At 39.9% G+C, this 12,771-nt stretch overlaps 1 protein-coding gene and 1 pseudogene across 4 annotated transcripts in view; both read left to right on the forward strand.

The window, feature by feature from the left end:
• CDKL5 (cyclin dependent kinase like 5) overlaps window positions 1–12,771 on the forward strand; it is a 185,226-nt gene that overhangs the window by 75,767 nt on the left and 96,688 nt on the right. Inside the window, exon 1 of one of the 4 annotated variants that reach the window (XM_032619346.1) lies at window positions 1,654–1,785. The exons of the other annotated variants lie outside the window; for them this stretch is intronic. The gene's annotated coding sequence lies outside the window, so the exon portion shown is untranslated. Of the gene's footprint in view, window positions 1–1,653; window positions 1,786–12,771 lie in introns of those variants that run through there. 4 annotated transcript variants of the gene reach the window in all.
• LOC116747711 lies at window positions 5,216–6,306 on the forward strand (annotated as a pseudogene).

Consider the following 12,771-nt stretch of genomic DNA (forward strand, 5'->3'; position numbering starts at 1 on the left):
CCTTCTTGGTTGGTGTTTTTTTTTCTTTCAACACTTAAATATTTCACTTCATGGCTTTTGACAGGAAGTCATAGTACTTCTTATCCTTGTACTCTATAAGTAAGGTGTTTTTTTCCCCTCTGGCTTCTTTCATGATTTTCTCTTTGTGTTTGGTTTTCTGTAGTTTGAATACGATATGTTTAGGTGTAGAGTTTTTGGGTATTTATCTTGCTTGGTGTGCTCTGAGCTTCCTGGATGTGTGATTTGGTGTCTGTCATTAATTTTGGAGGATTCTCAGCCATTATTCCTTCAAATATTTTTTCTCTTTTGTCTCATTATTCTTCTGGTATTCCAGTGACACCTTTTGTAATTGTCCCATAGCTCTTGGATATTCTTTTCTCCTTTTTAAAATTCTTTTTTCTGTTTGCATTTTAGTTGGGGAAGTTTCTCTTGACATATCTTTAAGTTCACTGATTCTTTCCTTGGCCATGTCCAGTCTACTGATGAGTCCATTAAAGGTATTATTCATTTTTGTTATGGTGTTTTTGTTTTGTTTTGTTTTCCGGTACGCGGGCCTCTCACTGTCGTGGCCTCTCCCGTTGTGGAGCACAGGCTCCGGACGCGCAGGCTCAGCGGCCATGGCTCACGGGCCCAGCCGCTCCGCGGCATGTGGGATCTTCCCAGACCGGGGCACGAACCCGTGTCCCCTGTATCGGCAGGCGGACTCTCAACCACTGCGCCACCAGGGAAGCCCTGTTATGGTGTTTTTTATTTTTAGCATTTCCTTTTAATTCTTCCTTAGAGTTGTATATACTTACATTACCTGTCTGTTCTTGCATGTTGTCTACCTTTTCCATTAGAGTGCTTACCATAGTAATCATAGTTGTTTTAAATTCCCTGTCTGAAATTATCCCTGGTAATCCCCAAACCTGTGCCATATCTGAGTCTTGTTCTGATGCTTGCTTAATCCCCTCACACTCTGTTTTCCCTTGCCTTTTAGCATACTTTTTAGTGTTTTTTGAAAGCCAGGTAGGATATATTGGATAATAGAAATGGAGGTAAATAGGCCTGTAGTATAAGGTTTCATGTTAATTTGGCTAGGAGCTAGGCTGTGTTTAATGTTTGTTGTACGTGTAGATGCCAGAGGCTTCTGTTTCCTCTAGTGTCTTTATTTTTAAAATTTTCTCCCCCATTATCTTTGGGTTTCCCTAAGAAGTCCTTTTTAAGTAGAGTCTGTTTCTTGCAACTCTTTCCGTTGTAATCCACTGTTACTGGATTACTGTGGAACCTTGGTGATGTGGTGGTAGAGTGTGGGGAAGGGCAAGTGTTTTATAATCTTAGGACCAAGTCTTAGTCTTTTGGTGGGCCTGAGCCCTGGACTGCAACCTTCAGAAGTATTTCTTAGCCTTCCCCCAACCCCTGCTTCCTTTAGGTGAAAAAAGTCTAGAGAAGTCTGTGTTGGCTAATTTCCCCTCTCCCAGGACAGTATAGAAGGCTCTGGTATATTTTCCCTTGGAGTGTTGGCCTTTGCTATGGAGAACCTTCTGGGTTTATTTCAAAACTGTTACTTTTTCTCATGGGTGTATTTCAAAACCGTCACTTTTCTCTTCCTCTTACCCAAAAGGGGAGGAGATTGTTCTTGTATCTTCACAGTCAGAAGCTGGTGAGGTTCCTGGAGGTAAAGCCATGAGAGTATAGAGGCTCTCCTAAGATTGGGCCCCCAGGAGTTCTTACTCACAAGCCTTTGTCAAAATTACGATTTAAGTTTTCTTACTAGTGTATTAACTCCAGCACCTTCTGCTCCAGGTAAGCTGATCTTGGATGTGATTCTCTGTATTTGCCTGTTTCTCCAGATTTCAAGAGTTCAGTTTGCCCTGTGTCCTCAATTCTCTGATAAGCCTAATAAAAGTTGCTGATTGGCAGTTTGTTCAGGTTTTTTTTGTTGTAAGGACATGAGTGACAATATCCAAGCACCTTATGTGTTGGAGCTGATCCTGAAATCTTATATTTATATTTTAAAATTGGAAATACCTTGTCCAGTTTAAAAATAATGTTTAACAAGAGGCTTTTAACTTGCCTATGAGCCATTTGCTTAGCTAGATCAGTTATTTTCATCCCTTTGAATCTCAGATTTGTATATTTTCAAAGTGCTTAGTAAGAACTTTTTCCAGGCAAAATATTTGAAAATGTTGAGAACTTTCATGTAGTTCTAGAAGATTGCTAATAACTTTATCCTAAAGTAACCAGAATTATCGATCCCCACACCCCTCGCACTGTTTTTTGTTTTATCAGGTACCTTTAACCATGCTAAAGTAGTTTCAGGGATTATTTTCTTTAACCTTCATTTGTTGTTATTTTACCCCACTTGTTTTTGAAGAAGTAACTCAATTTTTAAAGGCACTTTGAAATCTCTGGAGACTAAGCATTGGTTAAATTTGAAAAACTAATGAGAATAAATGCCCAACTCTTATACTGCAAATGGTCTCTTTTCGATTAACCTTGATGAATGTATTAATCATAAACTATACATCTTGGTGATTTTAGCTTAATAGGATTACTTTCAGAATCTGTGTGATAGAGGACAGTTTGGCTAAAATGTGTTATTTAAGCAACTGAGAAAGCACTGTGTGTACCTTTAAGCCTTATAATTTGATTACTTGCTAAAAAATTGCATTTTGGGAGGCTTCAGTTCTTATCCTTGGAGAACAGTTGTAACCAACTTTGGGTAGTTGAGACATTGTAAATTGTATTAACCTTGCCCCCCCTTTTTAGGTTTCATTTTAAGTTTTATTTTTCTTACTGAATCTACTGTGAGGAACAGCCCTTAAACCAAGAAACAAATAAGCTGTATGGTATTTAAGATTGCTTATTAGTAGGCAAATTCATATTACTTTTACTTTAAGAAATATTTTCCTCTTTTAATTTTCCTGATTGTTTAAAATGAATACCTTTGGGAATTAAATTTTTTAAAGTGGGAGAATTAAAATATAAATATTATGAATGTTATCTTAATATACTAAATAAAGTTTGTTTTAAAAATGTTGAGTCAGTGCTGTATTGAGATAATTTGGTTGAAAATAATTATTTTTGCCATGTAATAATCAGTTAGCTGTGGTTCTCCGTTTTAAAGTAAGATCTGTTTGTCTGGCGTGCTCTGAATTAGAGGCAGAAACTTTTCCGTAGGCTTTTTGCTCAGAGACGTTTCTTATAAAGAAAGAGTGCTGTCAGGAGGAAATGGAGAAAGAATAGAAGGTCTTCAGTAGTGGCACAGCAGGTGTATGTTGTGCCCCATATCAGGTTCCACCCACTCTCAACAGCTTGGTGGATGGTATCAGAGTTGCTCCTCTTGAGATTTTTTTTTTTAAAAGCTCTTGAGAAGAAACCCACAAGAATGAAACACAGTGTGTCAGCATTTTAGTCTTAACAAAAAAGCTTCCATGTGCTAACAATTCAACTGAAGATAATGGTCCACATTCAGTAAATAAGTATTTAAATTGAGGCCCCTGTTGGCAGAGACCTGACTTCAGTTCTCAGATAAGGAGAGAGTAGCAGCTCTTCTTTTTTAGTCCTGATCTTGCTACTACTCCCTGCTAACTGGAATGGCAGCTACCCTTGCAAAATGCCCCTTTATTCACCACAGCGTTCAGGACCACAGCACTAGTATATATTGCATATTTCCCTCTCCAGAGACTCTCAGGATCAGACCCATGATTCTTTTCTTTAAAAAAAAAAAAATTAATTTATTAAAAAAATTTTTATCTTTGGCTGCATTGGGTCTTCATTGCTGTGCGCGGGCTTTCTCTGGTTGCAGAGATCGGGGGCTACTCTTCATTGCAGTGCGCGGGCTCTCGGCACGCGGGCTTCGGTAGTTGTGACGCACGGGCTTAGTTGCTCTGCGGCATGTGGGATCTTACCGGGCCAGGGCTCGAACCCCTGTCCCCTGCATTGGCAGGCAGATTCTTAACCACTGCACCACCAAGGGAAGCCCAGACCCATGATTCTTGACATCCTCTTTTACTTTCTGTCACCACCGAAACTCACTGGCCATCCATTAGCCCAGAACCCTTGTCTCTGTACTGATCTGTACATCCCTCTGTTACATCCTGGTTCCTCCCACAACCCCCCCACTGTCCCCTAGAGCTCCCGAACTGCCATTAATAATTTCTCCAATGGCCTCAATCTTGCCCCAGCCTCACAGTGTAATTTCACTTTCTGCCTCTGGGATTCTCTGCTACCGCCAAGCAGTTGCCTGAGGTGTAGCCCCCTCTGGCACCATTCTGCTACCTCTGCCTACTACCTGGTAACCCTGCTGCCTGCTTTTGAGCTAGCTGCTTGAGTACAGTGAGTCCTTCCCTCTTCAAATTTTTGCTGCTTCACATGCAGCGGTTTTTCCAGTCTTTGCTTGGCTGACTCTGTACATTCTAATCTGGGTTTCCTTGTGGTAATCTCTGTTGGTGCCTATTTGTTTCCTTCTTGGCACTTATTTAAATTTGCAATTGTATATTCACTTACTCACTTAGCCTTTTTCATTGATTCTAAGATATACATTTACCCCCACATTTCTGAAATTGGGGCACATCTTACCCTGGATACCTTGATTGCTTTCTGAATGGTAAATAAAATAATGGTTTATCTTACAATTAATTGTAATTAAAAAATCAATAAAATACTGTGCTTTTGATTATCTGTTCCGCTAGTTGATTGTGAGTTCCAAAGGAATCACAGTAGGAACCAGTGCCTAGTACAGTCCTGGCATCTAGTAGGCACTCCATAAATAATGCTTGGATGAATATCATTATCTGTTTGGGAGATGATGGCCCTGAAAAGTCTGAAGATGAATCAGTCAGTATATGCATGTAAATTTTTAATTCAGTGTCTGTGTTTGAGTTTTTAATCTTTGGAGATTGCCTTATTCTGGAATTGAAGATATTTAAATATGTCTATTTTGTTCCCCTATTTCTGTAAATTGTCCCATTATCAATATATGTACATCCTTATTTAAGAGTATTTACTCACCATGTATGAAAAATGAATCTACATAAGCTTTTATCAGGTATCAGCAATGGCCTTTCATTAGGAGGAAGAATGAGGAAGGTACCAAAGAGTAGCAGACTTGTGAGCTTTAGACAGTTTTGAGTGCTTGAACTTGCTTTATCATTTTACTTCGTCCTCTAAGGAGTGCAGTCACTTGGCATGCCTACTTCACTTTTAAGGGAAAGAACAGCGAACAGGCAGCATGAGTGACTGGAGTGCCTTAGGCCAACTCCTCGACAGGGTTCAAGCTTACTCCACAGCTGGAGGGAAGATATGGCTCTCAGTCCTTTTCATTTTCTTAATCCTGCTACTGGGTACAGCAGTTGAGTCAACCTGGGATGATGAGTAGTTTGCCTTTTGTTGTAACACTCAACAGCCTGGTTGTGAAAACGTCTGCTACGATAAGTCCTTCCCAATCTCTGACGCGTGCTTCTGGGTCCTGCAGATTGTATTTGCATCTGTCCCCACACTTCTGTACCTAGCACACGTGATCTGTGTGATGCGAAAGGATGAGAAGTTGAACAAGAAAGAGGAGCAACTCAAAGTTGCCCCAACCGATGGTGCTAGTGTGGAGGTGCACTTGGAGGAAATTGAAATCAAGAAGTTCAAGTATGGCATTAAAGAACATGGGAAGGTGAAAATGAGGGGGGGCTTGCTGTGAACCTATACCATCTGTTTCTTCTTCAAGACAGTCTTTGAGGTGGCTTTCCTGCTGAGCCAGTGGTACATCTATGGCTTCCGCCTGAATGCGGTTTACACTTGCAAACGAGACCCCTGCCGCGTCAGGTGGACTGCTTCCTCTCTCACCCCACAGAGAAAAGCATCTTCATCCTCTTCATGCCGCTGGTGTCCTTGGTGTCCCTTGCCTTGAATATCATAGAGCTTTTCTGTGTCTTTCTTGAGAGCATTAAAGACCATGTGAAGAATCCAGAGCGTGAGCCTTACCACAGTACATCTGGTCTGCCAAGCCCCTCCAATGGCTCCTTATCAACTGTTGCTCTCTCCACCATGTCCCTTCACAGGGACAAGCTGGTTCCTGGAGACAGAAACAGTTCTTCCTGCGACAGTTACAGCAAACAAGGAAGTGAGCAGAACCCTGCTAATTACAGCACATAGCAAGTTCGAATGGGATAGGCAGGAAGCACCGTTTCTAACTCACATACACAGCCTTTTGATTTTCCTGTTGACAAGCGAAATTCTAAAAAAAATCTAGCTACTAGACACTGGCCATTGCAGCCCAGCAGCATTTCTGCAGAGCCAGCAGTCATGCCAGCAGCAGTGCAAATGACCTAGAAATCTACACACGTGGTTGAAAGCATTACAATTCTGCTCAATTGTTAAAGAAAAGGAAAGTGCAATAGACAGTGTACTTTTGTTTCAGTGGAGGTGGTACTCAACAACCTCAGTGGTGAGGCTTAGCAGATACAAAGATGTTAGACTACCACGGTTCTTTTGAGGTGTCTGGGATAGAAGGATGGAGAGAGAGGGATTAACAGGGGTACATGTTCATATTTAAAATGGTTGACTCAGCTTGCATTCTAAGTAAAAGTTGCACTAGGTGATGCATAAGTAAGGCCTTTTTCTCTCCCATATTCCCCTAGAATGGTTCAGTGTATGTGAAAGTGATAGATATTTGCCACGTTTTGGTATAAAGAGATGCAGTATAAACTCACAAACATAGATTTTAAAATAATGCTCACAGTGTTCAAATTTGAGCTTTTCTCGTGGATTTTTTGGTGTGGGTCAGAATGATGTTTGCATTACATAATTTCTACTGTGAAAATAAAGCACTGTTTTTTTCCTAACCCCCCCACCCCTAGTGTATCCTATTATAGATACTGGTTCTATTCATTATAATTTTTTCTCTTTTGTAGAAAGATGTCACAAATGATTTCCTTTTTCTGAAATGTAATCATTGATGCTTGAATGATAGAATTTTAGTACTGTAAACAGAACTGATTAATGTGAGAAATTTAAAAGAAATGCTTAGAGCTGGACTAAGTGTTCTTACCTGAATTTTGCAGTAACTGACAGTTCTTGCCTTTATCCAATTTAATAAACCCTACTGAATAAACAGTATTTCAGAACTTATATTCTTTTGAGTTTGACAGTCTGTCTTTTGGTGTGGCAAGCATTTTTGATATTTGTCCTAAGATTTTATTTGGAATGCAAGAGAGGTTGAAAGAGATTTGAGTATTATCCATGTAACTAATTTGTTTGAAATATATACCAAAGAAATCTAACCATTTCTTCAAATGTCTTTTTTAAAGCTCATCACAGATGATTGGTGAAAATGCTGAGCTTAATACTTTATTCTTGCACGGCAGCTACATAAGCAGTTTTGTACAGTGAGAAATACTAATTTGTTTAACATTTCACATTGAACTACTGTCATGTTCAGCTTTATTGCATGCAATGTAGACCTAGCCCATCATATATTCTAGAGAGTGTTCTTTGTTCAATAAAGTTTTAAGAGAGCAATCTGCATCACTGCCTTCTCTGAGAGCTTCTAGCTGCACTGATCTTCCTAGTCTTTTGAATTCTTCACTGGTACATCTTTATCTAAGCAAAATACGTGAGAATAGATTTTTGGAGATGGAATTGTGGAGACTATGTTAGAGAAGGTTTTAGTATTAGCATTTTTAATTATATGTAGCAGGATCACGGATATACTTACTACTTTCAGATGTGCAAAAAAATGTAGCTTCTTTGTTTTTCTTTTAACTGATCTACTCTTCATCAGAAGCTTCCTTCCACCCAACAGGGCACCCGGGGAAGGTGAAGCTGGGGACAGCATTAAGCCTCCCAATCCATCTGACTGCATCTTGCTCTGACAGTCTCATTTGGAAAACCCATTCTCTTGGTTTAGTCAAGAGTGTTTCACATTTCCTCCTCACAAACCTTTTCTTGAGGAAGAATCACTATTATTTTCTAATGGGGTGTGTGTTTCTGTGGAGGACTGCAAAACTCCTGAAACCTTGGAATTAGATTGGACACTGCCACCCTCACTTCCTGTTTCACACTAATTTTCACCTGTTGCTTGCTTGATTTTCTTTAAATTTTTATCTTGAGATACAGATTCACATGCAATTATAAGAAATAATAGATTCCATATATCCTTCAACTCATTTCTCCCAATAGTAATATCTTACATAATTATAGCAGAATATCATAACCAGAAAACTGACATTGATATAATCCATGGACCTTACTCAGCTTTCACCAATTTTACGTGCACTTGTGTGTGTGTGTGTGTGTGTGTGTGTGTGTGTGTGTAGTTCTATCACTTGTGTAGATTCATGTGACCACCACAGTCAAGATATAGAACAGTTTCATCACCAGGATTCCTTATGCGATCTTTTTATAGCCACAGCTGCATCCCTCCCTTCCTCTCTATCTGTCCTCTGGCAACCACTGATCTGTTTATCTCTGTAATTTTGTCATTTCAAGAATGCTATTTAAATATAATGATATAGTATATAACCGTTTGAGATTGGCCTTTTTCACTCAGCTTAACTCCCTTGCAACCCATCCAAGTTTTTGTGTGGACCAATAGTTTGTTCCTTTTTATTGCTGAGTAGTATTCCACAGAGTGGCGGTGTCATGGTTTATTCACCTATTGAAGGACCTTCAGGTTGTTTCTAGGTTTTGGCTATTACAAATAAAACTGCTTTGAACATTCATGTACAGGTTTCTTTGTGAATGTGTTTTCATTTCCCTGGAATAAATGCCCAAGAGTGTAATTGCTGAGTTGTATGGTAAATGAGCATATAGTTTTGTAAGAAACTAGCATACTCTTTTTCCAGAGTGGTTTCTGTTCCCATCATCAATGTATGACTGGTCTCGTTTCTCCATGTGCTCACCAGCATTTGGTATTATCACTATTTTTTATTTTAGCCATTCTGATAGGTATGTAGGTGATCTCATGGTAGTTTAAATTTGCATTTCTGTAATGGCTAATAATGTTGAATATCTTTTCATGTGCTTATTTGGCATCTCTGTATCCTCTTCAGTGAAATATCTTTTTGTGTCTTTTGTCCATTTTCTAGTTGAATGTTTGTTTTATTACTGTTCAGTTTAAGGAGTTTTAAAAATATATATATTCTGGATTAAAATCCTTTGTTAGATATGTTTGAAAATATTTTCTTCAGCTTGTAGCTTGTCTTTTCATTGCTTATTAATAGGGTCTTTCACAGAGCAGAATATTTTAATTTTGATGAGGTGATTTAACAATTTTTTTCCTTGTATGTGTTGTAGTTTTGGTGGTAAGTCTAAAAACTCTTTGTCTAGTCCTTTATCCTAAAGATTTTCTCCTTTGTTTGCTTCTAAAATTTTATAGATTTACGTTTTTTGCATTTAAGTCCGTGTTCCATTTTGAGTTAATTTTTGTATAAGTTGTTTGAGAGATGTAGGTTGAGGCTTTTTGTTTTTTGGCCTGTGGATGACCAGTTGCTATAGCACCACTTGTTGAAAAGTCTCTCCTTCCTCCATTGAATTTCTTTTGCAGGCAAAAATCAGTTGAGCATATTTGCGTGGCTTTATTTCTGGGTTCTCTGAGGTGTCCCATTGATCGATGTGTTTATCCTTCTGCCCGTATCATGGTGTCTTGACTACTGATATGTAGCTCTGTAGCAAGCCTCAACATCAGATATAGTGATTCCTCCCACCTTATTCTGCTTTTTCGAAATTTCTTTAGCTATTCCAGGTCATATGCCTTTCAATTTCTGTTTTACAATAATCTTTCCTATATCTACAAAACACTTGCTGGGATTTTGATAGGAATTACTTTAAATTTATACATCATTTTGGGGAGAATTGGCATCTTGTTGAGTCTTCTGATACATGAGTACAGTATGTTTCTCAATTTATTTAGGTTCTCTTCAGTTTTTTTCATTAACATTTTATAATTTTCAGGATACAGATCCTATAGCTATTCTTTTAGGTTTATATTTCATTTCCTTGGAGCAATTGTAAATGGTATTTTGCTTCTAATTTCTGTCTCCACATTTTTATAGTTTGTATATAGAAATGTGATTGATTTTTGTGTGTTTATCTTGTATCCTACAATCTTGCTAAACTCACTAGTTCTAGGAGTTTTTTGGTGGATTCCTTGGGATTCTATATGTAGACAATCATGTCATCTGCAAATTGTGTCCATTTAATTCCTTTGTTTACAATGTGTTTGCTTTTTATTTCTTTTTCTTCGCTTATTACTCTGATAAGAACTTACAATACTGTGTTAAGTAACAATGATTAGAGCAGACTTTCTTGTCTTGTTTGCAATCTTAGGGAAAAAGCATTGTCTTTCACCATTAAATATGATGTTAGCGGTAGGGTTTTGTGGATGATATTTATCAAGTTTAGGAAATTACCTTCCATTCTTAGCTTGCCAGAGAGTTTCTTTTTTTTTTTTTAATCACGAATGGGTGTTGGATTTTGTCAGATTCTTCTGTTGCATGAGTTTCCTTCTTTACCATGTTGATATGGTTTTCAAATATTGAATCAGCCTTGCATATCTGGAATAAATCCAACTTGGTCATGGTGCATACTTCTTTTTATATATCGCTGGATTTGATTTGCTAATATTTTGAGGATTTTTGTGCCTGAGTTCATGAGCGATATCAGTCTGTAGTTTCCATTTTTTGTGCTGTCTGACAGGGTTTGGGTATCCACATAGTAGTAGCCTCATAAAATGAGCTAAGAAGTGTTTCTTCCTCTTCTAATTTCTGGAAGAGATTATGTAAAATTGATGCTGATTCGTCTTTAAATGTTTGGCAGAATTCTCCAGTGAACCCATCAGAGCCTGAAGAGTTCTTTTATTGGAAACTCTAAAATTACAAATTCACTGTATTTAATAATTATCTGACTATTGTTTATTTCGTCTTGGTTAAGTTTTGGTAGCTTGTGGTGTTCAAGGAATTGGCCCATTTTTTTGTAAGTTGTCAAATTTATGAGTGTAAAATTTGTGGTATTTCTTTACTATCCTTTGGATGGCTAGAGGATTGTAGGCATCTCCCCTATTTCATTCCTGATACTGATGATTTTTGTCTTCTTTCTTTTTAAAAATCTTTATCAGTCTTCGTAGAGGTTAATCAACTTTATCAATTTTTTTGTGGAAACAGATTTTGCTTCATTGATTTTTTTCAGTCATTTTCCTCTTTGAAATTTCATTGCTTTCTGCTTTTATCTTTATTATTTCTTTCCATGTTGCTGTTGGGTTTATTTTCTTTTTCTAGTGTAGAGGTAAGAATTTAGATTATTGATTTGAGACCTTTCTTCTTTTCTAACATGGATTTAGTGCTATAAATTTCTCTCTTAGTATTGCTTTAGCTGCATCCCACATATTTTGATATATTTTCATTAAGTGATATGAAATTAAAATTTCCTTTAGACTTCTCTGTATGATGGCTGCTTTGAAATCTTTATCGGATAATTCTGACATCTCTGTGTTAGCATCTCGATAGTCTTCTCTCATTCGTGTTGAGGTTTTCCAGGTCGTTAGCATGACAAGTCATTTTCTATTGAAACCTGGACATTTTGGACATTATGTCGTTAGATTCGACCTTATTTAATCTTCTGTCTTATCTGGCCTCCTTTGACATTCCTCTGGCAGGGGAGGGGGCGCCAGATGGGGATGGAAATTTGGTTTCCTCAGTTCGCCTCCATTGACACCCACTGGAGAGGCGCTCCTTGTGACTGGTGTGGTTGGGAGTTGGGCTCTCCACTAGGCCTCTGTTTGTAATAGGGGCTGGGTGGGCACACTGCCAAGAGCACGAGAGCACGCGGCCATTACTGTGCAACTGTTAGCGCGCGAGCCTTAGCGTGGTGGTTAGAGGTCGAGCGCTGCCAATGGTTGGCCGGACAGTGGTCCTCGCAGTGGAGAGCTCGATGAGAGGCAGATGGTGGCTGTCAGGTGAGCTGGGGGCCCAGGAGACAGACTGTAGGCTGTGTCCCAAAGGGCTCCCGAGCCCTCGCCATGGCTGCCCACTGGCCAGGCCCAGGCCTTGAGGCGACAGCAAACCTGTCCCCCATCCCCGCCTCTTTGACCTAATGCCGGTGGCGGTCTCCATGGGTCACAGTCCATAGGACCCGACCCCCCAGCCCCCTTTGGGCGGCCTGAGGAGCCTGAGGGCCGGCTGGGTCCTGGATGCCTGACTCCCTCAGTGGTGACGGCTGGGTGGGCGCCGCCAGCTGAGAGCTGCCTCTTCAGCTGGGCCTGGGCACTGGTGGGAGGACCCAGACTGGGTGCTGGACGAACGCTCCCGCTCAGGAACCCCCTTTTCTTAGCCAGGGCCTGGACCTTGGAGGGCTAAAGTCGATTCTTGGAACCTTGCCCTTTCTTGTCAGAACAGGGAATAGCATTTGTTTAGGTGGAGGTTTACAGGAACATCATGACCTGACCTCAAGAACAAAGGATCTGACACCAAGAAGTTTGCAACAACTAACCACACCCCTCCCTCACCTTTCTTATAAAAGGGCTTTGTTGAAAGCTTTTGGGGAGCTCAGGGTTTTTAAGGCATGAGCCACCCATCTCCTTGCATGGCCCCTCAATAAACCTTTCTCTGCTCCAAACGCTGACGTTTTGGTATCGTTTGGCCTCACTGCGCGTCGGGCGCACGGACTTGCATGTGGTAACATGTTGACTACCCTGGTTAGGAGGGGCGGAAGGGGCAGGTGTGCCTTGTTACTGCTCCCCACGTGGCCTCCACTGACACTACCCTGGCAGGGGACTGGGTCTGCTTCCCACTCTGCCTTTGC

This window comes from Phocoena sinus, chromosome X, assembly GCF_008692025.1.
Source record: "Phocoena sinus isolate mPhoSin1 chromosome X, mPhoSin1.pri, whole genome shotgun sequence".
Lineage (NCBI taxonomy): Eukaryota > Metazoa > Chordata > Mammalia > Artiodactyla > Phocoenidae > Phocoena > Phocoena sinus.